We start from the raw sequence: 27,999 nt of genomic DNA on the forward strand, positions 1-27,999 counted from the left end.
ACATGAGAAAGCATAGGTCTTTTAGTAGAAGCTGGTATCATTACTGATAAAATAATTCGAAGTACATATTCTTCTACTGCAAGCAAGTTAAAGGAAAGGACTGGATACTTTTATTCTCAATGTCTCCTTCTGGACTGAAAGTGTTGCTCCATTACAGAGTAAGAAAGTCCAACCAAGGGGAAAATAAGAATTATGATTTCACTATTTTAAAGAATCTGTTATTTGCTGAAATACAACCCAAATGTGAATTTTAGTATGTCTATAAAATACGAAATAAGTTAAATAATCTTAAAAAATGTCATTATTCCATATAAGAGGATTTTAAGGTGAGTATCTCCTTATGTTATTGAAAATAGAAACACAGCAATACTCTTCTTGCCGAAAGTTCTCATAATCTTTTCAAATTAAAATAATACAACTCATTGTCCTACTTGGAAAAGATAACAGTAATGGAAAAAAAAATTAGATCTCCATTATTTGCCTTAAGATGTTTCTTGTGCTCTTGGTCAGAAATTAGTTATTTAATAGAACTGACCTCCTTTGAGCAAGTATTTATAACAGCCTCTGCATAAATAGCTATAAATATGACAGCATGCATTTATTGCTAAGTTTTGTGAGGAAGTAAGTAGTAAGAGTTCTATGAACTTTCTCACATACACATGTCACTAGGAATACTGTCTTAAAAGCCCTTCAAGCATTTAGGATCTGTGTCCCTTTCCGAGTTCCTGGGAACACAACGTGCAGTGAAAGAAGAAGGGTTAGGAAGAAAGGGTCACTATCTCTAAGGAAATATGCAAGCGCCACAGATGCGTGAACCAAGCTGCTGTTTCCCACACACTCCATGGCTCCTCTTGAGCACAGGAAGGGAAAGAAAAATCCTCTGAAAAATTAACCACATGTTAGTATTGAAACGCTGCCAGGAACTCAGACGGCCCTAGAGGGTTTGTTTCAAATCAATATTGATGGAGCCGTGTGGGGGGTCAAGAGACTGGCACATCTGCTCTCAGAGTTCCACAGGATGGAGTATTTTTATTCGGCCAAAGAGGAAAACTCAGAAAACAAATAGACAGCGGTGGGAGTGGTACCAGTGGCACTAACAGTCCGCTTGACATCTTTAGATTAATGTATAGTGAGAAGGTGGCTTACTATCCCAATCAATCTCTCATTTAATGCCATCCCTGGGAGGAAGAGGGGCTCTGTTTCAGCAGAAGGTGACATGGACATTACAAAGCCCTACTGCTGACTGAGAAATTGCATTTTGCTGGAATTTTTGAAGTACTGGATCAGAGTCATACTATGTTGTAGCAAAAATATGACCATTGGCATGGTCAAATTAATTGTAGTTCAATGCATGTAAAGCAAAAACCACCTACCCCTTCCAAAACACCTAAAAATTATCCCCCGCCCTTTTTTGAATGGACCAACCTGATTGTATACAAATTGAATAGCTGCCTATGCTTAGTATTCCAAGTAATTGTTAGTAAGTCATTTTTCCTCCATAAAGAAATTGCAGGCATTATGTATGTAAACATAAAGCTGGCAAGCAGTTAACACTCAGCATATTTCTTTTCCCTTCTTTTCCGAGCCTCAGTAGTATTTTATATTATTTTCTAAATTATATATGGCTATACAGACGTGAAGGGCATTTATTAGTAGTATTAACAATTGCAGTGGTAGATACAAACTAATATTTTTCAGTTATCTGCATACTTGGTTCTACATCATAATAAATACCTTGTTTTTATATCTCAGATATAATTCTTCTGACTCACTCTATACATTCAAGTAAACCTTGTTCTTAGTTGCTTTGCTTTATTTTCTCACTCTGCACCATCTCTGTTCTGAGGATCATAGAATTTAAAGCTTGAAGAACTTGAGAGCATTTAGAGTATCTTTATCTTTAAACAGATAGGATAACTGAGACCAAGGAGAAGTTTAGTTAGGACAAATTTGATACAGAAATTAGCTGTTTCTCCACCCATTTCCTACATACTTCACACTTCATATGGGATTCCTGACTTTACTGTGCTGTTGCCTAATTCTATATATATTTTTTCCTTCTCTTTAAAAAAATTGCCTATATATTGTAAGAAATGAAGCAGAGTGAGAAAATGAAGCAGAGACTAAGAACAAGGTTTAATCTAATGTAGTGAGTGAGTCAGAAGAATTATATCTGAGATATTAAAAAAAAGATATTTATTACAATATGTAGGCAATTTTTTAAGAAAGGAAAACGTATCTCAAGATTACTTACAATGAGAACCTACTGAAAAGTTTCTTGTTTTATCATGGGCTTTTCTTAATTTTGTCCAGTTTTAGCCTACAACTTGCCACCTCTAAGGGCCTTTTCTAATGCAGATGTGGCCCAACTTTAATCTGTATTTTGGGACTTCCTGCTGTTTGCTTTGATTCCACGCTCTCGCACTGCCCTGACACTGGATTCTTCTGTTCTGTGCTCCAGCTTCCCACACCAGGACAGCAGGCTCAGCTCAGCTCCCAAGAATCACTCTATTCTTCATTCATTTCTTCTTTCTTTGAACCTGTATTGCCAATCTAGTGAGTGTGATATAATTTCACACCAGTTGTTTCTAATTGTACAGAATGGGATTTTTTTTTAATACGTGAAGATTAGACAAATCTTTCTATTTTTATTTATTATTTTTCAAACTGAAGTATAGCTGATTTACAGTGTTTCAGGTGTACAGCAAAGTTATGTGTGTGTGTGTGTGTGTGTGTGTGTATATACATATACATATATATATAATAATTCTTTTTCAGATTCTTTTCCATTATAGGTTATTACAAGATGTTGAGTATAGTTCCCTGTGCTATACAATAGGTCCTTGTTTATCTATTTTATATATAGTAGTTAGTGTCTGCAAATCCCAAACTCCTAATTTATCCCTTCCTTCCCCCTTTGGTAACCATAAGTTTGCTATTCTATGTCTGTGAGCGTATTTCTGTTTTGTAATTAAGTTCATTTGTATCTTTTTTTTTTTTTTTAGATTCCACATACAAGTGATATCATATGGTATTTGTCTTTCTCTAGACAATCTTTCGTGATCTGTTTCTACCTCTGTCAGCTTGAAATCTGTGCTACTCTTCAGCTCAGACTCCATCTCTTTTCCTACTCCATGTGGAAATATCCTGTTCATTCTCCAGGGCATAATTTATTGGTCGTCCTCTCTGACTTCTTTCCTATTCCTTTTTCTCCCGGAGTTAATCAATCCTTTCGCCTTGCACTCATAGGCCCCTTGTTCTCTAACCTTCATTTTTGTCTATTTTCTTGAAAAAAGTGTCAGCTCCTTAGGGTCAAGAATAAATCTTCTTCCTTTAAATTGTATTCTTTTCTCCTGGGCCTTTCACAATTTCTGCCCTTTTGAGAAACAAACTCAATCTTTTATTAGATGAAAGTTCTGGGATGCAGAAATGATGTCTTATTACACTTTTGCACCCCTCTTAGTACCTAGTAAAACAATGAGCACATGGTGGCCCTAGATGTAGTGACTGCTTGACCATCTGGCCAGAAATCTAGTAGCAGAGTTCCCAGTTTGGTCTCAAAGAGACAAAATCCTCTGTACAGATGGATTTGGGAACAAGGGAAGAGCTGCAGTTGACATTTAGGGCTCAGGAAGAAAGGAATTTAGTTTTTCTTATTAGTCTTTTAATCTCAGCCATTCCTAGGTCTCTGCGTGGGTGTGCGCTGGTGTAGGAAGAAAAGGAAGCAAAAGAGAACAGAAGAATCGAAGTTAGAAATGCATTCATTGGGTCCACTGGAGTCTTGGGAGAAAAAAACATGTTATTGGCAAGAGATGCCGTGTGATCTACTTTAAACGTAAATGTTTTTCAAACACCCATATGCCTAGCTTAATGTTTCCCAAACTGGTATTTGAGGAATTTAGCAGGGATTTTTCACTTGAGATGTCAATAGCCGTGACTTGAGAAAATGTATGAATAATCAAATAAATTTGTGAAATTCTGTTTTCTGTGATGTTTATTTCCTATAATTGTTTACTGAAGCATTATAATGTGCCTTAGCATACTGAAAGCTTTGAGAATCCCTCAAGAGAATACAATTATTTAGCTTTATTTAACCAAGCATTTCTTAAACATATCTGACATGGCATCCTTTTATTCATTTTGTTTGTTTTTCACAGAACACTAGTTTGAGGAATGCTGGCCCAACTACTCCGGGTGACTTGAGTTCAGAAGAAAAGAAACTTCATGGAAGATTGTAGAGCACCCTGCCCTCTCTCCATCTGTTGGGTCTCTGAGAGGTAAGAATTAAGTTGTCCAAGATGGATCTCCTGCTGGGTGGCCTTCTGAGTTGAAATGCCCCCCAAAGAGCTCTCTGGAGACTGGCTATAGATAATGCTGAAGTAAATCAGTTTTAATAAAGTGGGTTTTTCAAACTTTATGGACATGCATATACCTGGAGATCTTTCTAAAATGCAGATTCTGATTTAGTAGGTCTGACCTGGTGCCTGAGATTCTGAATTTCTAGCATTCTCCAAGGTAATACTAATTATACTGATTATGTTGGTCTTGAGAAAGCCCTTTGAGTAGCAAGGTAGTTGAGGTGGTGGATAAGATTTGGAAGCCACTGGGCCATCATGGACTCATGGACCCCAGCCCCTTTATGATTCCAGGGAAAGGGTTGGTGCTCCTCAATCAAGGAATACTGGAATGGCAGAACAGGGCTAGAGGCCAAAGGCATATGGCTATTTGGTTCCAGTTCTGACTTTCTCAGAATTTGATGTCTGTTCCAATGTATTGTACTTGAATGTGGCTAGCGGTGCAACTGCATGACTGCTGCCACTCCTTTTTGTGTATTCCCCAGTATATGCCATTCTTGAAAGCCAATGAATGTTCTGCCTGGTCATTTGCTTCTGTTATTTGACAATCTTTTAGTACAAGTTTTCTGAGTAGAGTTGAAGAGGAATTGGGAAGTTTAAGAAATTAAGAAATAAGTTAGCAAGGAATTATTCATATTGTTCTTCAAAAGGTCCTCCATAAAGTTAATCCTAAACCAACAATTTGAACTCATTTTCTCCTTTTCCTCAACCCAGAGCTTTTAGGTCTATTTAGTCTAGTCTCTTCCTTAGCCTACTTTCATGCCATGCTAAATTTCTCCTTCAAACAAGCACACAGGCTGTCCCTCCATGTTTCCCCTTTCTTTCTAATCCTCACTCAAATTAGAGCTGACCTCAAGTTGTGCTTTCTTCATTAAGCCTCCCCTCATCACCCTAAAGCATACACTACAGAATGCAACTTGCACTAGTGCTATGTGTTTCTTAGTCCAGCATTCCTGTCTGTTATATTTGAGGTTCTCTGAGAATAGGGAACATTCTTTATTAGTGTTTTGTAAATTTAGTTTTCTTATTTTTTGCTTTTCTAGGCTCTCACATCTTTCTAGTTTTGTGCTTGTGGGCAGCAAAGAAAACTTCTCTAAGGACTTAGTTATCTCATCTGTGAAATACAAACATTGGACTAATTTGTGGTTTTCAAATACCTTGGAGACACAGAAACATTTCTTCCGAGAATATATTACACAGCAACCTGATACATGGAAGAGATCAAAGTAGACCCTGGTAGGGCTGCAGGGCAACATGGTGGGGTGGGGAAGGCAGAGACTTCCCTCTCACCCACCCCTCTACTCTTTGTAGAGTCTCTGCCTAATCATAAAGTTGCACGGAAATCCAGAAAACCGCTGTATTCAATGATCTCTAAGTTTTTTTTTAATGACTTTCAAGACTGAATTTAATAAGCAGATTATTTATTGGTTTATAGTAAAATGGATAAACCCATCATGTGAAATAAATAAAATCATAAAATAAAATCCATACCCCATAATGGCTTTTAAGGTGTGGCTCAATGAACACCTGCATCAGGAACATTGTGATGCTTTTTAGAGATGCCAGATCATTGGTCCCTATTGAGGTCAACTGAATCATAGTGGGTGAGACCTGGAGCTTACTAGGTCCCCTAGATGATTCTTGTAAACATGAAGATTTAAAAAACAATGATGTAGAGCAGTGATTCTAAACAATAGTGCACATAAAGATCAACTATTCAGTTTTCTACAATGTAAGTATGTCTATTACTATCATAAGTTATGATTTAAGAGATTTTGGATGAGGTCCAGGCATCTGTACTTTAAAAAAACTTTCAGAAGTGATTTTCTGTGTACCTCTGGTTGAGAGCCACTGATACAGTGTAAGGAAAAGTAAAACACCAAAAGCTGAGATACACACAGTTGCTGTCATCATGCAGCAAGTTTAGTTTTGAGCTTCCAAGCAGTTAAAGAAAAAAGGGAAAGGTTTATTTCATATATCTTTTTTCCATGCTCATTATAGTGCAGGGCATAAAGTAGTAACTCAATATGTATATTTTTATTTATTGTAAGCACTCTTGTATTTCTTTTTTGGTGTCTCTTATTGTGGTGGTAGAACCTATAGATTTTTAGAAAATTGTTCTACTTGCTCAAAAAGGCACAAAAAATTATTGTCAGCTAAGTATAACTCGAAGAATGCCAAAATACTTGTTTGGAAAATATGCTGATACTTAATAATGCCTAAATACATTTATTAGTTATTGGGGATCAAAAAATCCAATCCAAAGATTAAATCCCTATTTTGTTTTTGATAGCTTTCATTTTTTGTTATACATGTCATATTTAAAAACTTTTTTTAAAAAAGCCGATATCCAGGCCACACTCCTGAATATAAGAATCTCTGGAGGGTGGGACTTACCTCTAGTATTTTATAAAACTCTCTAAGAAATTCCAATGTAAAGCCAAGATTACAGCTTTGATCAATAGTTCTCAAATTAGAGAACGTGTAAAAGTTTCCTGGAGAATTCACTGGACATGCAAATTCCCCTGTCCCCCACAACTGAGATTCTGATCCAATAGGTTTATCTGAAAATTTAGATGTAATTGTGCTGCAGGTGGTCTTTGACAAACCAAAGCCTGTGAAAAAAATCAAATTCTAAAAAGAAATTTAAAAGTAAATGCTGGCATGAGAAATAAAAATGTAATCTATGTTTCTAATGCTGTTTAAGTACCCTTTACCAGTGGACATGACAGGCAACCTCTAATCTGTGATAGAGGCTAGGTGACAATCATACTTTTGAGTCCAGGAAGCTGTTGACAGACTTACTAGAGAGACACACTTTAGGGCAACAGACCACCGAGACACCTAAAGTCAATCTTTTGAAAAAATGATTTTTAGGTTGTATTTTGAGGTGCTGCTCACTAACTTTTTTCTCTACTGAACTTCTGAAGGTAAAAAGTAGAGTTTCAACTTGGAAAAGCCCATTCTCCATTGGATAAAAAATTGGGAAAATTACCTAAAATATTTTGGCTTATGAAATTTGGTAACTTGATTTTAAAAACCCTATATAATGGGAAGGCTGAGAAGAATCAATGTTACATTTCTTAATATATAAATTCTCTATATAAATTCTAAATCTTAGAACTAAATGTTATGAAACACAGAATTTTATAAACCATTAGATTTTTTGTGACATGTATTTTATTACCACTAAATTACCAACAATTTGTTATATTATTCATCATTACTGAGACAGAAAAAGTCACAATCTAACCTGATGTTTAAAAGCATTAAAACTTGGCATGTGCAGTTAATTGCCATCAAGTCTAGTTGCATGAAGACACTGATAAATCAAAAAAAAGAGAAAGAATGAATAGAAAACAAATGAGGACAGACTAGAAAAGCCTCAACAAAAAGAGGATAAGCTAGAAGATCCATAATTGCTTCTTCTATGTCAGCCAAGTGAGGGTAGTGTTCCCACAGAAACACTACTCAAACTAATTGAATAAAAAAGAAAGTATTTTGGGGATATCACTGAGAAGTCTGGGAGGTAGATTCAGGCACAAACGCATTTAGGAATCAACCAAAGTTATCACAACTCTGTCTCCGTTGTCTCTGTGATGGCTTCATTTCCAGGCAAGTTTTCTCAATGTGATGCCAATCCTGGCCGCCTGGGGCTTAAGATTTTTATCTTGAGCTCAAGATAATCTCAAGACAATCTTTCTTAGAAAAAGTGCTCTCAGAAAACAAAACAAAACAAAACAAAACAAAACAAAACAAAACAAAACAAAACTGGATAACTGTGGCCAAGGGGATAAGTTATGACTGGCCAGAATGAGTGACACACTTACCTATATCTGGGGCTTGGGTTGGAGAGTTGTGGATGAGAAAGAGGGGGTGCAGAGTGGAGAGAAGGGGGTCATGTGATTCACAGTCTCCTCAAGCCAAGTAAGGCAGATACAGTAATAAAAATATTCTGGGAAAACAAAAGGTAATGGCTTCCCACAGTAGTTAGTATAGAAAATGAATCCAAAGAAAGAAGTATTTTTTGATCAGATATTAGACATTCATATTTAATATTTTATCACAGATCTTGTATTTGTCTATTTCAGTCAGTGGTCTTCTGTCTCCCTATCAAATTTTCTTATTAAAAATAACAAAATATCGATTTATTGGAAAGTATCCTTAGGTTGACATTTTAAAATGATGAAGCAGATTTAACAATATCAAAAGCTTCTAAATTTGGCCCAAATAAATTCACTTTCACACAAATTGTTGTAATCAACTCAATAATGCATTATGTTGAAAATGAGACCTGACTAACTAGTCAGCTTCCTAACAGATATTTTTTACATTTCACTGGCTATAAGCAAATTTTGGTGGATGATAGCTTAAAAAACAATGTACATGGGAATTGTGATCTAGTTTGAGAGCAAAATATACATCTAAGAAAAATGAGCATGAACAATTATAAAGTAATATATCACCAATCACTAAATGATATAATATATCCTATATGCACTCATGCTAATAGGAACATTAGAATTCTCATTTTAATCCTATAGTTTCATAACTCCTATACACATAACAGGTTTACACTCTATTAAATATGACTGGAGCAGTGTTCAATTTTTTTCAGTAAGAAAGGCAATACTCTAAATTGATTTTAAGGTTGATCTTTGCTTTACACTATTCAGGGCTGGAAAATCTCTTTTACCTAGGAAAGATATATTGGCAATGCAGAGTGTGAACTGCCTCAGTGAAAACGAAAGAAGATGATTCAAATGCTTTGAAATTTTGGCAATTGAGAGATGGCAAGCAACATTGTAAGAAATGTTCCAGTATAGTAGTGAAGCTGTAAGACAGAACCACATGAAGGACAAACAGGAAATGAACAAATGAAGACAATGATATGAGACTGGCCTTGCAAGAAGCTGGGCTGAGAAGAAAAACGTGTTCAAGAGTAGCTGCTATCTAGTTATGCACCATCGCTGCAGCTTTCTTTCTTTTTCTTGTCCCATCGTCCCTCTCCCCACCTTTTTTTTCTCTTTTCTTTTTCAAAGAACACGGAGACTAAATCTAATTTGCAAGTTGAAGACAAAGAGCCAGTAGAGAAGAAAGTTGTTGATAGCATAGAAATTCAGGAAAATTGATGGAGCCAAGCCACTAAGGAGGTAGAAGGTGAAGGCTTTGGCTGTGGGAGGGAAGAGGGATTCCTATTCCATGAAGGCCTTTGAAAGGAAGAATTCATGAGAAAGCATGTACATTTGTGGGGAGAGGACAGGAACTTGAAGGAATGATCTCACTCAGGACTCTATTTTCTCTTTAACAAAGAGGCAAGTTTCACTGCTGAAAGTGTGTGAAGGTGTTCTGGGGCACAGATGCCCAGTAAGACTTGAGGAACGTGGTGAAAGAAATCTATGGAATAGACACTCTAGGGGTGAGGAGTATCATATTTCCACAAAGGAAACTTCTATGAAGGTAATTGCAGGTCAGAAAAAAGGGATTAAGAGCTACTTACATAAATTAATCATAAATGTCCATCCCAAATGGGAAGAGTTAACAACCGAGTCTGTTTTTTAATTGTCAAATATCTCAGTGATAAGCTCAATCATAAGTTGCACAATCTTCACCTTTCTTCCCTCAAAATGACAAGTAACTGATTTTTGTTTTATCTTTAAAACTGACTGACTGAAATGAGATTATGGGATTACATGCAGGCTGTTTTCTTCAATTATGTATGATGTCAGGGGACTTTGGTCCTATAAATTTTGTGAAGTATGCTCTGTTGACTCAAAACAAACAAACCAACCAACAAACAAAAACCCACCTCTCTTTTGGGAACAAATATAAAAAAATGACAAAGTTTCCCCCAATTATGATGTGTTGATTGGAAGGAGAAATAAAAGTGAATGTTCTTATTGAATCATGGATTTGATGACTAACTTAATTCTGTCATTTTACAAATGAGGATGCTATTCCAGATGAAGCTCCCATAGTTAGCTAGGAATTGAGTTGAGACAGAATAATGACTTCTAAGCCATTGTTCTTTTTACAAAATAAAAGAGGGCTATTTGGACACAGACACACAGGGGAGAAGACTATGTGAGGACAAAGGGAGAGATTCGGTTGATGCATCTTCCAGACAAGGAACGCCAAGGACTACTGACAATCACCAGAAGCTAGTCAGAGACAAGGGAGCCTTTCAAGGAAATGTGACCTTCCTGATTACTTAGATTTTAGACTTCTAGCTTCCAGAACTGTAAGAAAATAAATTTCTGTTGTTTTAAGCCATCTAGTTTGTGATAGTCTGTTATGCAGCCCTCAGAAATGAATACACATATTTCCTGATAAGCCATCAAATAGGCACCAATGTAAAGTTTACTGAAAATGAGACATAGATGAAGAATATTAGCTCTTTAGAACAACTTGAGAAAGGAAATTTAGGGCTACTGAGATAACAATTACCTTCACTAAACTGATTAATGGGAAGCAGGGACCGGATTCCAGGTATCTTATTTCCCATTCTATCACTTTTTTCCCATATTGTCCAGACGTACATAGGAAACATGTTGTGCTCTGTAGATACATATTGGAAAAAGAGACTGTTTCTACTTATGAATTTGCCTTACTGTGTTGGTTCATCAGGTTTTGTGCTTTTCTTGAAAATAACATATCAAATTTTATTGCCCAGTACTTAATTAGCTATCAAGACCAATCCTTGAAATGAGAAACTGTGTTGGTACACCAAAAGGACTGCCTCTTTTCCAATATTCCTTATTTTCACTTTTCCAGACTCTCCCATAAAAATGGAATCTGAGATTTTTTTTCCTAAAAAAATATAATTGTCTGGACAATTGGGGCGTTACAAATATAAAAGCTCCTTTAGGAGTAACCAGAAAAACATTTTTATTTTTTAAGCAGCTTTTTAACACACAGCAACTGGACAAATGCAGAAAACAGACTAGCTCAGGAGGAAACTCTATTTTCCCAGGGATCTGCTTCATTGCTCTATCTTGTAAGATCTAGTGCCATGTGAAAGATGCTTGAAGCTAGAATGGCCTATTTATTTTTGACCCTTTGCCAAAATGCATAGAATATTAAAAAATGCACATACTACCAGAAATGTGAAAATGTGTTTGGTATGGACTCTTTTAGGTTTGAAGTTTAAAAGGAAATTTACCTTTATCTTTGTACTTTTTTGGGCAGGGGGGAGCTAGGGTTACGTGACCCAGCTCTGTGTTAAAGAAGACTGAGAGTTTCTTGTAGAAAATATTTTACAAAAATTCGCATTTCTAAAAATATGTATTAAAAGGCAAACTTTGAGAGAATATATTTGAATTTATAGTCACATAGTTTTTGAGTTGGTCTTCTGGAGGCGTGTGCCCTAAGACATTTAAATAGTTTTCAGTCGTCTCTCAGAGATTTTCCAAAAGCTCTGATGGCCCACAGAGCTTCTACTACCTGTCCTCAGAATTCACACAGCTCCTACTTCTTTTTGCCCTCTTCTAGTCTTCTGTGCCATTCCTACTGTTTCTCAAGTTGACAAGCTGAGAAATGAAGGCTTTAGCAAACAGACTGTTTTCCCTTGAATGAAAACATTAATCAAGGTGAAGAGAAAACAGGGGCAGTGAGAGAGTGTATTAATAAGGCCTGTGGGCTGATTTCCATTAGACAGGCTGCCGGCTTTCTTTTAGGTCCACATTGATTTCTTGTATTTCTGAGACATGATGGTGGATATTATAGTCAATTGAGTATCTTTTGAACATTGAAATATGTCTTTTATTTTCTTATAGTCAAAACACAGAATTCTATCTTACACATGATCTAAGCCAAGTGAATCATTTTCACATTAAGTAATAAGGTTTCCTTTCTGGTGATTAACTCTGTGTTTATTTCTTTCAACAAATCACATCAGCACACATGACCTCATGTAATGGTTATGCCTGAGGCTTAGAAGGTCCACATGCTTACGTATAGCAAGTAATATTGCTGTATTTCTCTGGTAACTAGCTCCTTGAGACCACTGTGTAGGCAGACCTGCCGAGGCCTCTTTTCTGTCTTTTCAGGGAGGGTCTGAGTGCAGATGATGGTGTTTAAAACTCCCAAACTATGGCATTCCTTGCCAGCACACACCATCAGGTCATAAATGTAGTACAAACTGATTCAAATAACAGAATCAGGAGGCTGCCTGGGACCTCCAAAGGCCATTTGATACTGACACAGCTCCTAAACAGTTACGTCTGCTTCAGACAAACGCATCCCCGGTCTGATTTTAAAACTGTCCAGGGCACTGAATAATTTTGAAATTCTAATAAAGTCTTCAGGAGTTCACTAGCTCCCAGACAATTTATGTTGCATATTGAACTGCTCTTAGCTATTATATAAAATTGACTTTTTTTTTAGTCTTCAGTATTTTTCTCTAAAGCAGTGGTTCTCAATCCTGGTTGCATATTAGAGAGATCTGGAGAGCTTTAAATAAACAAGCAAAAGACTGATACTCAAATCTCACTCTAATCTAATTAAATGAGACTCTGTGGATTCTAGTAGTGGTATTTTTTAAAGCTGCTGAGATTTTAAGGTGCCACCAAAGCTGAAACCACTGTTCTAATGTATGGCCTTTCTTGATGACAGATGTTTAACAATAGTATCTTTGTAACCTGATGGTGGACTAAATACCATCATTGGTTGGTTGGTTTGTTTTAATTTGGAACTGCCCTACTTCCTTCTTAGTTGTCTCTCTGGAGTCAGTTTGCAACAAAACAGCCAGAATGATTGTTTTAAAACAAATTAGTTCTTGTAACTTCTCTAACTCAAAATAATTCAAAGCCTTCTTATCATTCAACATCCAAATTTACTGTGGCTAAAAAGTTGTTGTGATCTGTCTCTTTCCTAAGACCACATCCCCTACGATGCAGGTATCTCCCACATCACTCCCCTCTCTGAATTTCCAGCTGTTTTTCAGACAAATCAAGTGGAGTGCCTCTACCGAGGAAACTCTTCCCTAGACTCCCACAGGCTGGCCTGTTCACTTTTTCAGGTCCTTCTATACTCAAATGCCATCTCTGCACGGACGTTTTCTATTCAAAAGAGCCACCTCCCTTTCATGATTACTCTTCATCCACTTACCCTGACTCATTGCACTTATCAATACATACAACAATACCCTTTAAAACCAGGGGACAGCAAACTTTTCTCTAAAGCGTCAGAGAGCAAATAGGTTAGGTTTTGCATGTTATATGGTCTCTGTCACAACCACTCACTGCTGTTACAGTGCAAAAGCAGCTGCAGACAATATGCAGACAAATGAACGTGACTCTATTTCAATTGCGACTCTATTTCAATTAAACTCTGTAAGAGTCCCCCTCTTATTTGTACGGGATACATTCCAAGACCCCTCAGTTGATGCCTGAAACCACAGTAGTACCAAACCCTTTATATACTATGTTTTTTTCCTATACATACATGCTGGTGATAAAGTTTAATTTATAATTTAGGCTCAGTAAGAGATTAACAGAAATTATAATAAAATAGAACAATTATAGCAATACACTGTAATCAAAGTTACATGAATGTGGTCTCTCTCTCTCTCAAAATATCTTATTGTACAAATATAATGCCTTTTCCATCTTAACTGAAGCACTTATCATGCACCGTGGCCATAATTTTTGCAGTCTGAGGTCCAACAGCAAAACCACACGAATTTCTTTTTCTTTACTATTTCAGAGATAGATTATTTCTTACCTTAGATCTTAGGAACCTTAGCATACAATGTTTTTTCTTTCCTCATTAAGTCCAGAGCTTTCATCTTGTCACTTAAAGGATGCACTTTACGGCTTGTCTTTGGCATATCCAAACTGGCACATCACTAGTTGGGCACTTTGGGGCCATTATTAAGTAACATAAGGGTGGCCTGAGCACATGTGCTGTGGCACCGTGACACTCCCTCTGACGTCCAAGGTAGCGACTACTTGACTAACGCCGGGTTCGCTGGATAAGGGATTCGCGTCCCTGGTGGGCGGAGCCGCGCCACGCGAGATTTCATCATGCAACTCTGAATGGAGCACAATTTAACACTTAAGAATTGTTTATTTCTGGCATTTTCCATTTAATATTTTCAGACCTCAGTTCACCACAGGTAACTGAAACCTGGGTTTAGGTTCTGCATTTTCTGATACTGATACAACCTTTGCCCTAAAAGAAAATTCCAAATTAAATGCACCTAAGCGTAAATTAGCAAACTTCAAATGTAATTGGAACCCCGGTATTCTTTCCAATTCTAATGGAAACGTATACTTTGTATGCTCTTTTTGAGTCAAAAATCTTTTGAGGGATAAAATACAAACAAACCAGCTCTTTGTTCTCCAGTACTTTGGGGATTTGTAGTAGATCTGACATCAAAAGACTATAGCTAGTTGTTTGTGATCTCACAGAAAGACTTACATCACCTTACCAGTACTACTAACCAGCTGCCAGAACATCCCATGGTGGCTCTGTCTTTCCTAAACCTGCTTAGTTTAAGAATGTCCTTCCCTTCATAATTCATCTTTGATGAGGAAGATTATGATAGCTCTAAACACAGTCACCTGGTAGATATTTTCTCTGGACCATCGCCTTTTTGAACTTACTCTTAGGAATGTCCTCCCCAGGAGCAAGATAAAATGTCCCTAAAAATATTTCAGGGTTCCTCAAAATGTATTCCACCAAAATTAGATTTGTGAGATAATAGGTATTAGAGTGGAAAAAGTCTTTGCCCACATAAATTTGGGAAATACTAGTTTTCTTACTGCAGGGTTTTCAGAACATCCTGGATAAAAATGTGAATGGATAGTTTTATCCGTTATGAATTTTCAAGAAGGAGCTGGAGCAGGTCCAGGTTTCTCATTCTTTAAATCCTGCACGCATTAAAAGTTATTTAATAACCTCTGGAAATGCTACTGATACAAACTGTTTTGATTATTATTAGTATTACTTGAAAACATGTTAATAAATAGAGAGAGATATGTGAAGCAGTTTGCCCATAAAAATTTCAAATTTCCTATCTCAACTCTTGCTGATTAGCTGTGTATCTCAATGTAAGGTCCAGAAATAGTGATATTTCTTTTACGTATTTAAAATTTCAATAAAAACATTAAAGAAACCATGCTCATTTTTTTCTGAGATGAAGCATCTAGTTCTATTTCCATATAATACAAGAATATTTCAAAGTGGGTAGTAATTCCTCAAAAATAAAAGCTCAATAAGAGGGTAACGTTTATGGAACTTTAGATGAAAAAGTAAACCAAAGGAATACTGCCGACTAGTAGAGGGAAGTAAGTCAATTTAAAAAGGCAAGAAGAGCAATAACTGCTTCTTTTCAGCAGTAATTTCCTTTTCACTGTTACCTAGCATTGTGTGTTGAACTGCTTTTACTCCATATTTACTATCTACATACATGCTTAGAAATATTTTGCAAGAACACAGCTTTAGTCAGCTTCTTCAGAAAGTGAATTCTATTTAGGATATGTGATATTAACCACCAAACTGTTCAGATTTGAAATATATCCTGGGATAATTCTACCAAACTACCATTATGAAGAACTGCATTCATCTTCAATATATTTAAAACCTCCAAATGAACAAATGTGTCTGATTTGAAAGCCAGAATAAATGTGGTATTCTGTATATATTTCCTTCATCCTCCTTTTGTTCTATCATCCAATTTGAGTTGAAACTAAAGGAGAACGTGAGAAAAATGTCAGGAGCACAGAGATCAGCTTTGTTTCCTCTTAACACTCATTATCCATAGTCCTTTTAGTATTAAAAAAAAAACCAGACTAGAAAGATAATATATAAAAATGTAATTCCAGTATCTTGAATTTGTCTATTAGATATATTGGCCCTCCATGATTTATTAAATTATGCTGACCTCATATGAAATCACCCCTCATAGCCATTGCAATATTCAAGGGCAGCTGAAGTTTCAGACTACGTCGTATTTTATCAAAGTGTTCCATTGAATGTTAATTTCAAAGAATATTAAAAAGCTTTTATGAAAAAAAAAGATTCTGGGGATACTTAATTAGGGAAACACTATGTTCAATATAGACAAACAGATCTTCCCAGAGAAGTTGTAATACTTCTCCTAGACTCTGTGTGATCACGAACATTATGAAGTTCCAAAAGGCAGCTGCTGTATCGCATTTCTATAACATGTCTTTGCTAATGCTCCTGTTTCTTAAACTAATGTCAAATGTCTGGCATTTTTATCTATCCCTTTTACCCAGAATTTACTGTTCTAATTTAAGGTGCAAGTTTAGCCAGCAATATCCTACAGTTATCCAGAATCTGCAAAAGTAATCATTATTAGACATGTCCATGATGTAAACACATAGTATATTTTTAAGCCCTAGAATATAAATACATAATGCACAAATTCTTCCTACAAAGCAAAGCAAAAATATTTTATAATCATAAGCTCACAGGATAGGTTTAGAATTCCTGGTCTTAATAAGATCATATCAAACGAGTGACAGAGATATTTTCACTGATTGATGTGTTAAGTTTAGGAAGCATTCTAATGAATGAACAAAATTACTGTGTTAAAAACTTTAATATATTATTTTTAAGACCAAAATAATATTGAGTTTTTGATTAATACAAGCTACAGTATTTCTCTTTATCTTGATCCAGTTATTTTTTTTAGTATAAAATATTATTCCACTGCACTGTCTTTTAAAATTACAAGAATAGAAGCAACTATCATTCAGTCTTAGAAGAGGTTCAGAGTGATTATCTACAGTACTCAGTCACAATTATGGTTCATGGAAATTTTCAAAGCAATTTGAAAAACAGTCATTTCATTTCTGTAATAATTAAATTTTGGCTTTATCTCTCTAATTACATTGATTGGTTTGTACAGTTCCATTTTCTTCTTCTCTAACTGGAGGCTGTATAAGGTCTAGTCCCATTTTCTTCATTTATATGGATTAATACACCAATAGTCATAACACTCACACATGGTTCTAACCTTCTTCCTTATTTTTCCCCAAATATACACTGCATGATGTCTGGCTAATAAAATACAGTAACGTGCATATTTATTCATTGCTGAGCCATTTGTTCCCTTAGGTCGTATTGGACTTTTAAATGCATGGCTGTTTTTCTCTACTTACTTTTATGCAGTAATGGCCATTTTTCTCTACTTTAAGATTACCATTTTGACTGCCTTTTAAAATGATGATTTAAAAAGTGGATATCATTGCATTTATTTGTATTTGTATTTGTATTTGTATTTGTATTTGTATTTGTATTTGTATTTGTATTTGTATAACTTCCTGACATTGTCTTTTACCTGCTTTGGCATATTCTTGGCCATTTTCTCTTCAACTATTGTTTCTGTCCTTTTTTCTCTATTTACTTACCTTCTGGAAATCAAATTACATATAGGGTAATATTTTCTCTGTGCTGATATCACATTAAAAAATGTTCATTGTTTAATCTATGTATAAGTCTGGCTACTACTGATTTTCCAGGTCACTAAGCATTTCTTCTGCTGGTTAAATATTTTGTATTTTAAATACTCATTATTGAAACCTTAATTTCAGTTACTGTAGTTTTTATATGTAGAATTTCCATTTGATTTTTTTTAACAGATGCCTCTGGTGAATTTGATAAATATGGTTAAAGTTCTCTATTTTATTGTTTGCTTTCACAGTCTTTAAAAGTCCATAACTGATAACTCTAATACCTAGATCATTTGTGGGTCGATTTCTATTATCTGTTTTTCTTTGCTCCTGTTTCTTGGTATGGCTGGAAATTTTGCTCATCTGCTAGGGATTTTGCATGAAATACTGTAGAGGCTGGATAATACGTTCTTCCTTCAGAAAGAGTTCAGCCCATTTCCTGGTAAGCAGCTATAATGGGGGCCAATCACAATAATTGGGCTGGGAACTGAATTACCTTTTGGCTGGGTTGAAGTCTTGGTAAGATTTGTTTTCTCTGGTTCAGTTCCATTTCAAGTGTGTTGCCCTTGAGGGGTCCCAACTGAGAACCTGAGAGATTTACTAAACTTCTCTTTAGTTCCACCTGAACTTCAGTTTTTCTCTCATGTCCATGTGACTGCTAAAAGATCTTCTTACCTTCTCATTCTTTGGTTCTGTGCAGCCTTAGAATCCATTAATGCCTTAAATACAACACCTCTGAGTATCAGGCCCATTTCCCTGGGCCTTCTTCTTCATGGGTCATATCCCCTCACGTGTTTGATGTGATGACAGCTCTCAATGCAAATATTTGTCTTTCTTTAACCAGAGACTTATGAAACCTTCTTACTTCTTAGCAGTGGCTCTCTGTCTTGTTCTGTCTCTTCCCTGGACAAATGCTTGAGAGGATGAGGAAATATTTGGAAAACAGCACCTAACAGCACATGGAGTTCTGTCTCCACATACTGGGAGTTCCTTTCTTCCCGATATCTTGGACACTAATTCTTATTTGCCTCTTATAGCTCTCTGATGCCTTCATATATAGATTTTTTTAAAAATTATTTTTCAGGATTGCTATTATTTTTGGTGGGAGGATTGGTTTGCCACGAGCTATTCCATCATAGCCAGAAGTTAAAAATCCCTATTTGATTAAGAATTGACAGATTCACATAGACTCCATGAAAATTTGAGAAATTAAACTCTCTGTCATAGTTCTGGAAAAAGTTGAAAGGAACTGCTTGACCACTGCATTCATAGATGTATCAATTTGACATTTCAAAAAAACATATACATACTGAATTATAAAGTGTGGTAAAAGGAACTTAAAACATAAATAAATATATTATTTTTTCGAAAAAATTTACTAAGAAATCATGAATCTAAGGAGGACAGAAATAAGATATGAAAAATATATGGACATACAATTAGATAAAAATGTTTTTGCTGAACATTTTCTAAGATAATATTCATGTAATTGATGATTTTTCAATACCTTTATTTTGGATTGGCTTTTATGGGGTTTCAGTTGGATTAATATCAGTAAAAGTGGGAGGAAAGGGAGAAACTACAGTACTTGAACTAAGTGGAAGCCAAAGCCTGACTCCAAGATGGTCAAGTGATAAGGGACTCAATTGACTTTAAAAAAGCATTGAGATCTGACAAATGATAATGCAGTGAAAAATGTTTTACTTGTCTTGAATGCAACACACAGTGCCCTTGGATTGCTCCTTAAATTCCATTTAAGGCTATTACTTGTGTAGGCAATTGTGACATTTTCAAATGTAAAACATTTCCCAAATTAATAAATCACTCAGTCCACAAATTCCATAAAAAAGGGAAAGGGCGAGGCCTTTGTGTATGGAGTCATGTATTCTCCAAACTTCATATTTAAAAGATAGTAGAAGGAAGGCAGAAAGGCAGAAAAAAAAGGAAGGAAGCAAGGAAGGAAGAAAGGATTGAAGGAAGGGTGGGAGGGAGGGAGAAGAGAGGCATAAAACAGGAGGAAGGAAAGTGAGAGAAATTAAAGGATTGAAAAAAAGGGAGGAAGAGGGAGAAAGAGAGAGAGAGTTAGTTAATAGCTTCATGGCTTGATCTGATTGCATGCTCTTGGTGTCTTTCCACTTCCATCCAAAAGTCAGTAGGCAGTTGGCCACAGATTGCTGTATTCATTACATCCTTAACCAGGAACAGAAAGCAGACTTCATTTGGAGGAGAGAGAGGCAGGAAGGTAAATGAAGAAAGAAGCCAGAAACTCTAGGCACTAACAACCACAAGCCTGTATTTCAGAGACAAAAGCACAAATACCCAATCTAGATCTTCACAGAGCTTGTAAACCAGGGAATGGAACAACCGCGGGGCTTGTAGTATCAGATTTTCCACCCTAAACCGAAAGATATAAACACAGGCACAGAGTAAGGAACCATCAATTATTAAAGATATCACCTAGAACAACCCCAAAGAGCAGAACATCTGGTTGATTCCACAAAAGCCACAGTAATGAGTAGGGACAGAATTAGTATCTATGACGCGCTGGTGACTACAGACTTAACCAGACATTACTGTAGGGAGGCCTCTTTTTTTGAGTGATATCATCCTACTTTGAGGTGCAACAGCTGTAAAAGAATAGAAAACAAAGCAAAAATAACCCAGACATCTTTCTTTTTCTAGGTTAAAAACCTAAGGAATCTGCATACTCAGTATCTAAGAGTTTTCTGAGGAGCCAAACCTAGTTCAGCATATCTACGTATAAGAGATATAAAGAAACATATGTTTCACACTCTTGTCCCCATATTCAGTATACTTCATCTAAGGAAAACTTAGAGAATCTTAGGGGGAGTTAGGAGATAGGTTAAGCCATTACTTAGGGTTGTTGACTGAAATAATGATCATTCCTTTGGTTAAATCACTTACATCCCTTTGCACTATCTGAAAAGATTTACTAGTATATCAATTACAAATCAGAAAATCACATCAAAACAAAGAACTTTTCAGTTGTTTTCTAAAAATGAAACAAACAAAAAAAACCCTCAATGGCTAATTAGCCCTATATTAGCTTTATGATATTCAGTGAAAGAAAGGTAAAATTCCCTCTAAAAAATTTTTTAAATGACACAAATGTTCCACAATTGAGAACAAAGAAACATAAAAAATGATGACAGAAATAAACATTTACCCACAATATCAATGAAATTTCTACATGCTCATCTTACAATCCTCAGGGATGTAAAATGCATGATATAATGTATTTCAGCAACACTATGACAGAACTTAATCTTATGTACAATAAACTACTTTTTGGACGTTTTAAATAATCTTATTTGTTCCCCCTCTTTGTTATTTTCAAATTGTGAGAAATGGAAAATAACTGTCTTTTTTTGTTTTCATCTCTTGATTTCCACAAATCCTTCCCAATGGGAAAAATTGTTATTGGAAACCATGGCCTGGGCTTGTTCATTTAGTCATGACTAAGTTTTAAATCATTATACACTTGAGGCAGAAACTTTTGGCCCTACGTAAATTAAGACAAAACAAAACCCAGGAAAAAAACAAAAACAAAAAAACAACGAGGCCTCACTTTTCATGTCTCTTACGACTTTAAAACATTCCCCCAAACTTTTACTGTGGTCAGGGCTCCAGCTTTCACTACACTGAATAACGTGTATGCTATGAGTCTCAATTTATTAGCAACCTATGTTTCAAACATTGATTTTTGGAATCAGAATACAATTCATTTTCCATAGAAATAAAATGATGCCCCTGGAGTATATTCATCTCCAACACTGAGATTAAAATACACACTGATTTTTACTAAACATTTTTTTTGGTGCATTCTTTGTTAATATCATGTAATTCTTTTTTTTCCTCCTTTTTCAGTTTTATTAGGTAGAATTATTACAGTTCAACTGCACATACACATTATATTGCATGTAAATACATATATACAGTATACTGCCCTTTTCTTAGTTTACATATATATGTTTTCTTATTAGGTATATGATTTATGCTACTAGCTCTTTTTGTGACATTGAATAATTTCCACTTCGCTTACGTTAGATTTGGTTTGGGTGAATGTGTGATTGTGAAGAATTGGTGTGCCATACGTTTTCTAGGATTTTCTCTTTATTGATCAGATTCACTCATCTAGTAAGTGGTAGAGATGGGATTTTTTTTCCAGGTAATCTGACTCCAGAGCCTTTGCTCTTTACTACTTCTCAAAACTATTTTAGAAAAGAACAAAAGAAAGTTGCTTGCTATATAGTAAGTCTTCATTTCTTCTAGGTGATAAACAGTACAATAAAATCTTTTTCTTAGATTTTGTCAATTTTTGTTTATGCAGTGGATAGGCTAAGAATTAAGGTACACATCACATAAGAAAACATTTTTTTCTAATATTTGCTGCCATTTTAGAGTGAAAGATGTGGTTATAGTTGCTTGTCTTTTATTTTTAGTTTTTTAATTTCATGCATTTTTTTTTTCAAATAGACCAGTCAAATTGGGTTTCCTGATCCTTTGAGAACACTCTGCAAACTATTCTCAAACATTAAAATGTACCATTTACATTTTTAGAAAATACATATGCATACTTATCAGGCTATGAAATATTTATGAATGGTGTATGTGTAAATCCTCCTAAAATTTGTCCCTAGTATAGTGATATTTGTGAAAGATTCAAGCTCTAGAATGCTGGCAGCATGGATAACAAAATGCTGATACATTTTTTACTCCAAAGAGTACAATTTTTGAAACAAAACTCATCTTGGAAACTACCTCTGGTTGACTTGGTCAACCTCAGCAATGATGGCTGGGCAGGCCTCTTACCAGGTGACTCACTCCCCTTCGCAATTGCTCAGTCTACAGTATGTCACTGTGGGTATCCACTGACACTCACAGGGGAAAAAGCTTGGTAATGAATCACAAAGTCCTGGAACAGAAGCATATTTTCAAGCAATGTTAATGGGATTGCCCAGGGTCGAAAGAATTGTTTCTCTCCTGTGTCTCCTAAATTATTTTTTTAAAATAGTGTCTATATTATCTTTAAAATGAATCCCACCTCTCTCCTTTGTCCACAGTGTTTTCATTTTAATTTCAGACATACTCTATCTTGGTTTAGAACATTTTTGGTTGCAGGCAATGTGGTTTCTAATATATTGCCACAAATGTACAGTATCTGATTTGGCAACAAGGGAAACACCATTGTTTTTCATCATTTTCTGGGAGCTACAGGGGGTTTTGGGCATTTGTGCTTTCCTACTCGGATCTTTTAGCCATTTTGTTTTGAGACCAAGATGAACTCAGGCAATTCAGGCCAGTTTGCAGGCAGCTCATGGATTACTGAAGAAACCAATTTAATGAACATCTTGTACCTTACAAGCCACAATCATTCCAGAGGTTAACCTTACGAAGCAATTAAGAAAAATCATCCCAGTATTGTGAAATGACCTAGAATCAGAGATCACTGGGCTTGACAAAGACTCTTTTTATGTAGAGAGCTAACTATACAGTTGGACTTGAGTAAATAATAGTCTTTGGAAATGTGTAGATTGACAGATAGCTCAGCTCCAATGGAGTTGATATAAAAGAGAGAAACAGAGGTAACTTTTGCCTTTGCAAGAGAAAGAACAGGGAAAGGTCATTTTGGAATTCATGAGACAATATTTCCAGTGTCAAAGGAGGGATAATTGTCTCTTTCAAAGAGGAGACTGTACTGGTATTTGTTTTAATTAACCCAAGAAGTACAATTTTCAAACTTTATTATTTACTGGATATTGCATGCATCACTGGCAAATATAGGACAGGACTTAGGAATTTGACACAGGAGAAGGGAATACTGTTTTATCCCTTTGCATGCCAGTGACAAGTTGTGACATGACGTGAGGAAAAACAAAGATCTTGAGGAAGAACACAATGGGGTATTATTTAACAGGAATACTTTTCAATTTGTGGCAGCTATAACTTTGTAATACCAGATTACAAATTTCCACAAATCTGTATTATTGTGAAAGTCTCAGTAAGTATATATGCCATTGGGACTATCAGGTTTTAGTCCCTGAACCTTATCATAATTCATAATTCTTTTGATATCATTTTCTTATAAATTTAGGAAAACATGTTTTTAAAGAATTAAGGAGAAGTTCTGCAATAAAACATATTAAAATTAGAGGTAGTGAAAGTTAGAAGGTTTAGTATAACTATAAAATTAGAATTACAGTTGAAAAGTAAGTTTATTTTTAACTGTAATTGTACACTTTATTTTCTGAACATTTTTTCTTTTTCTAGAAAATAACTTAATAATATTTTGATGAGTTCATAATTCAAGACTGAAAAGTTTTCCTGAATAGTCCTGCAAAATTAATGGCCATGAACAAACACATTTTTATACATATTCTTAAGATAACTGTAAGATAAAGGAAAGTAGGGAGTAAATATATTTGAGAAAACAAAGGTGTATAATTATCTTTTGCCTGGTTTAGGTCACACTGAATTCATTTATTGACTATTTCTTAATCAGAATTTACTGCTATTAAGCCTCACTTGTTTTCAGCTGCATCTAGTATCAAATTTTGTTTGGGAGATAGTGTTTAGAAATCTTATATAAAAGTGCAATAAGACTATAGCAACATTTGAAGAGTTATCTAATGAAAAAAGGTAAAGTAAATTTAATATTTTAAATAATTTTTTCTTCATAAATAAATAAATAAATAAATAAATGCATTTATTTATTTCTAAATATATTAAAATTAGTTAATTCAAAAAATTGTACCAGGTCATAGTTATGTCTATATTTGCCTATAGTTTGACCAACTTCAGTAGTTGTATCTGTTCTGGAAATTAAACATCCCCCAGTGAGAGTAAAAGGGTTACTCAGCTCATGTTATTCTATGAATGGCTAGTGGAGATACTGGAATACTTTCTATCTAATATCAAAACATCCAGATATCCTCATGCCAAATTGGTGATGTGATTGCTGTATTTCATAAGGTTTTTACTTTATGACCATTAGCTAAAACATTAGATATGAACAACTACCATATACACACCAGAAGGAAAAAACTAGTTAACTGAAATTATTGCTCTGTTCTCCAGCTTGAGCTGCTTTAGTAGACTACACCGATCTCAAGTGATCTTAGAATTAAAACACTGGTACCTTGCGAATAGCAACAGTAGTAACCTAGATCTGAGAATGCTGCCTTGGCTACACATCTGATCTGTACAAACCAGGCTGAGCTTACCTGGTACATTGGGAGTCTCAGGGTGAATGTAAGCCCACAGTCATACATACATGGTGTACCTGGGACTGCTGGGTTCCTCACCAGGACATTCTATTCTAATGTCAAGACAGTCTCTGATGGCTGTGTTTGCTCAGCTACCTCCACAGCTGAGCTAACTGCAGTTCTGAGATGAGAATGGTTATGGCATGAACAATAATAAGGAAGTAACAATAGTGGCTTAGAAAGAGTTCACAGTCATTACCTCAATTGCTCTTTACAATAACCCTCTCAGGCAATTTAATCCTTATTTTACAGAAGAACTGAGAAATAGGTAAGTGACTAGCCCACATAACAATGAGTGTCTTTAGTATTTTCACCAGAATCAAGATGGAATGTTTTAAATATAATTATTTATAAAAACAAAGAGAAATGGAATATAATTAGATATATACAACAACTAAAACAGATTCACTTTATCAAACAAGATTCATAAATCAGTAAGTCATTTATAGATATTCCTGTTTTTGTTTGTTATAATTATGAAAATAGAAATGCTATACATTTATTAACAGAAAACAAGGCCCAGGATATTTTGGCTTTCAGTTTTTTCAGATAAAACAACTGAGTTCAAACTGAGCAGCCAATTCATTTGTCTGGTTTAAGGACGTATATTTCATTGGAAATCTCATGACTATCCTCAAAAGAATTTATAAAAATGCTGTTAGCCTGGCTAGATTTTTTTATTCAACTTCCTGTACTTGAAACTCAATAGTACTCAGTTACCATTGTAGAAATGTTATTATTTTACAGTTAAACTTAATTACAAAGATGTCTTCTTTTTCTGCTAAAATATGTCTTAGAATGTAAAAGATACTGATATCTGCTAATTGTTTAAGCAAATAAATACATTCTGAATTTGCAAAACATGGCTTTCTTTTTTTTTTTCCTTCATGTCTACCCAGCTGACAGCCAAAAATTGAGAATACACTACAAAATCTTTCTGAGAATATTCAATTATTTCATTATGTGTGCCAAGTTTTAAAATCCTCTCATGGTTAAATGGTAAAATTAAAATGTTTTAACTGTCACTGTACTAGAATTCCTTGAATATGGCATTTAAAAAGAGTGGTGGTGAAAAGGGAGAATTATTTTTTTGGCGTACGTGCAGTTTGGCTTGTTCATGTAGTTACAAAAAAACAAATGTTTGTCCAACAAAATGCTGAGAATCATGTCTCCTGGGAAACTTATACAAGGTCATAGTTTCATGAGCATAAAAAAATCTTGTAAAAAGCACACTAGCATGTAATATTGAGAAAGTAGAGAAGTGGTTGGGGAAAAGTTAGATTCTGTTGGTTGAAGCATCTATTAAGGAAAAAAATAAGTTACTGTCTTCTTGAAATAGTATTTCATATGTCAAACATATTAACAAAGTACATTATTTTCTTAAAAGATCATTTCCAACAAGTGTCTGAGAAGGCAAAGAGTAATGATCAAATTCCAGCATTTTTACAGAGAACAGAGGAGTTAGAGTTCAAGCAAAACTGCCTGATGGCTGCATAATGGAGAAGCTGGTATGAAAGTTTCAGAACTTGTGTAGAATGGGCAGTACTGGGGCAACGTGGGAGAGGTATGCAGGTGGTAAAGATCACGGAGCACAGACAACTGAGGCTGTGACTTCTGCTAACTCTGGGATCCTGCTAGTTTCATTCATCACTGAATCCCCATACGTCAAGTGCTCAGCACATGGTAAACTCTCAAAAAATATTTGTTGAATGATTGCATAACTAAATAGTAAACAATCTAGTTAGACAGAAGTGTGAGAATTGATTTAATATCAGAATCTGTGGACAGCTCACCACAAATCAGGTGAAATGACTCCTTTGCTTATGAAAGCAAGTATTACAAACAGGTGTCACAAGTATGAAAACATCTGCCTTTGGTAAAGAAAAGTGAGGAGACGGCATGTTGTACTAACAGGATCATACGTGTTCAGATGGACACATTGCACATGTGTATCCCCCACAGAGAAGAGCTTGTCTGGCCTGTTAAAATATGTGCATCATCATATCATGTTACTCCTCTCCTAGGAAACCCTCCAAAGGCTCACATGACATACAGGGTAAGGGCCAAAGGTCCTTAAAGACCTTCACTTCTTGGACCTTTTCTTCTACAGGTTTCACCCATCTCACTCTGCCAGCCACACCTGCCTCCCCAGATCCTATGTCAAGCCCTTTGTGCTAGGTGAACTCGCGGGCACTGTAGTTCCCTAACCCCGACCTGCACCTGCAATGCTGGCTTACACTCCCCATCTGCTATAGGTCTTAATTCCAACGTCGCTTTCTCAACAGGGCATTTTCTGGCCACCTTGTCTAAAATTGCACCTCCTATCTTTTTCTCTGCTTCATTTTTATGTATCACTGCATACCTTCTTATGTATTTTACTTACGTATCTTTTATGTCTTCCTCACTGCAATGTAAGCTTCATGAGGGTAGGGATTTTTGTCTGTTTTGTAGTTGTTTTGTCTATTTTTTTTTGTATCCTAACCCTTTAGAACATTGTTTGAAAGACAGCATTTGTTGAATTAATGGATGAGCAAATTAATAAATTAATCAAATTAACAAAATTTTTCATGCTTTCTGGTTGAACGTCATCATCTATTTTACAGATGCAAATTGACTGAAATGACAATTATCACGTGAAATGGCAACTATTAAGAAGAGAAAAAAGTTTTGTGTCTAGAAGAGGAAAAACATCAATCCTGCAGATTTCATGCAACAGAGTTTTATATAAAAGTAAAATCTTAGACTAGAGGTTCTTAATCTGGGGTTCACGGACCCCTAACAATTTCATAAGGAGTCTCTGAACCTGTATATTTTTAGGCTAATTTGTATTGTGTACAGTACTTATTTTTCTGGTAAGACAGACTACAGCCTTTGTTATATACTCAAAGACAATGTTTACAAAAGTATGGTCTTCTTACCACCTATAGTAGTATA

General features: G+C 35.4%; 1 protein-coding gene across 7 annotated transcripts in view; it reads right to left on the reverse strand.

Moving 5' to 3' along the window:
• Positions 1–27,999, reverse strand: part of DLC1 (DLC1 Rho GTPase activating protein) — a 416,507-nt gene that overhangs the window by 267,781 nt on the left and 120,727 nt on the right. The gene's annotated exons all lie outside the window — the stretch shown is intronic.

Source organism: Camelus dromedarius, chromosome 22 (assembly GCF_036321535.1).
Source record: "Camelus dromedarius isolate mCamDro1 chromosome 22, mCamDro1.pat, whole genome shotgun sequence".
Taxonomy (NCBI): Eukaryota; Metazoa; Chordata; class Mammalia; order Artiodactyla; family Camelidae; genus Camelus; species Camelus dromedarius.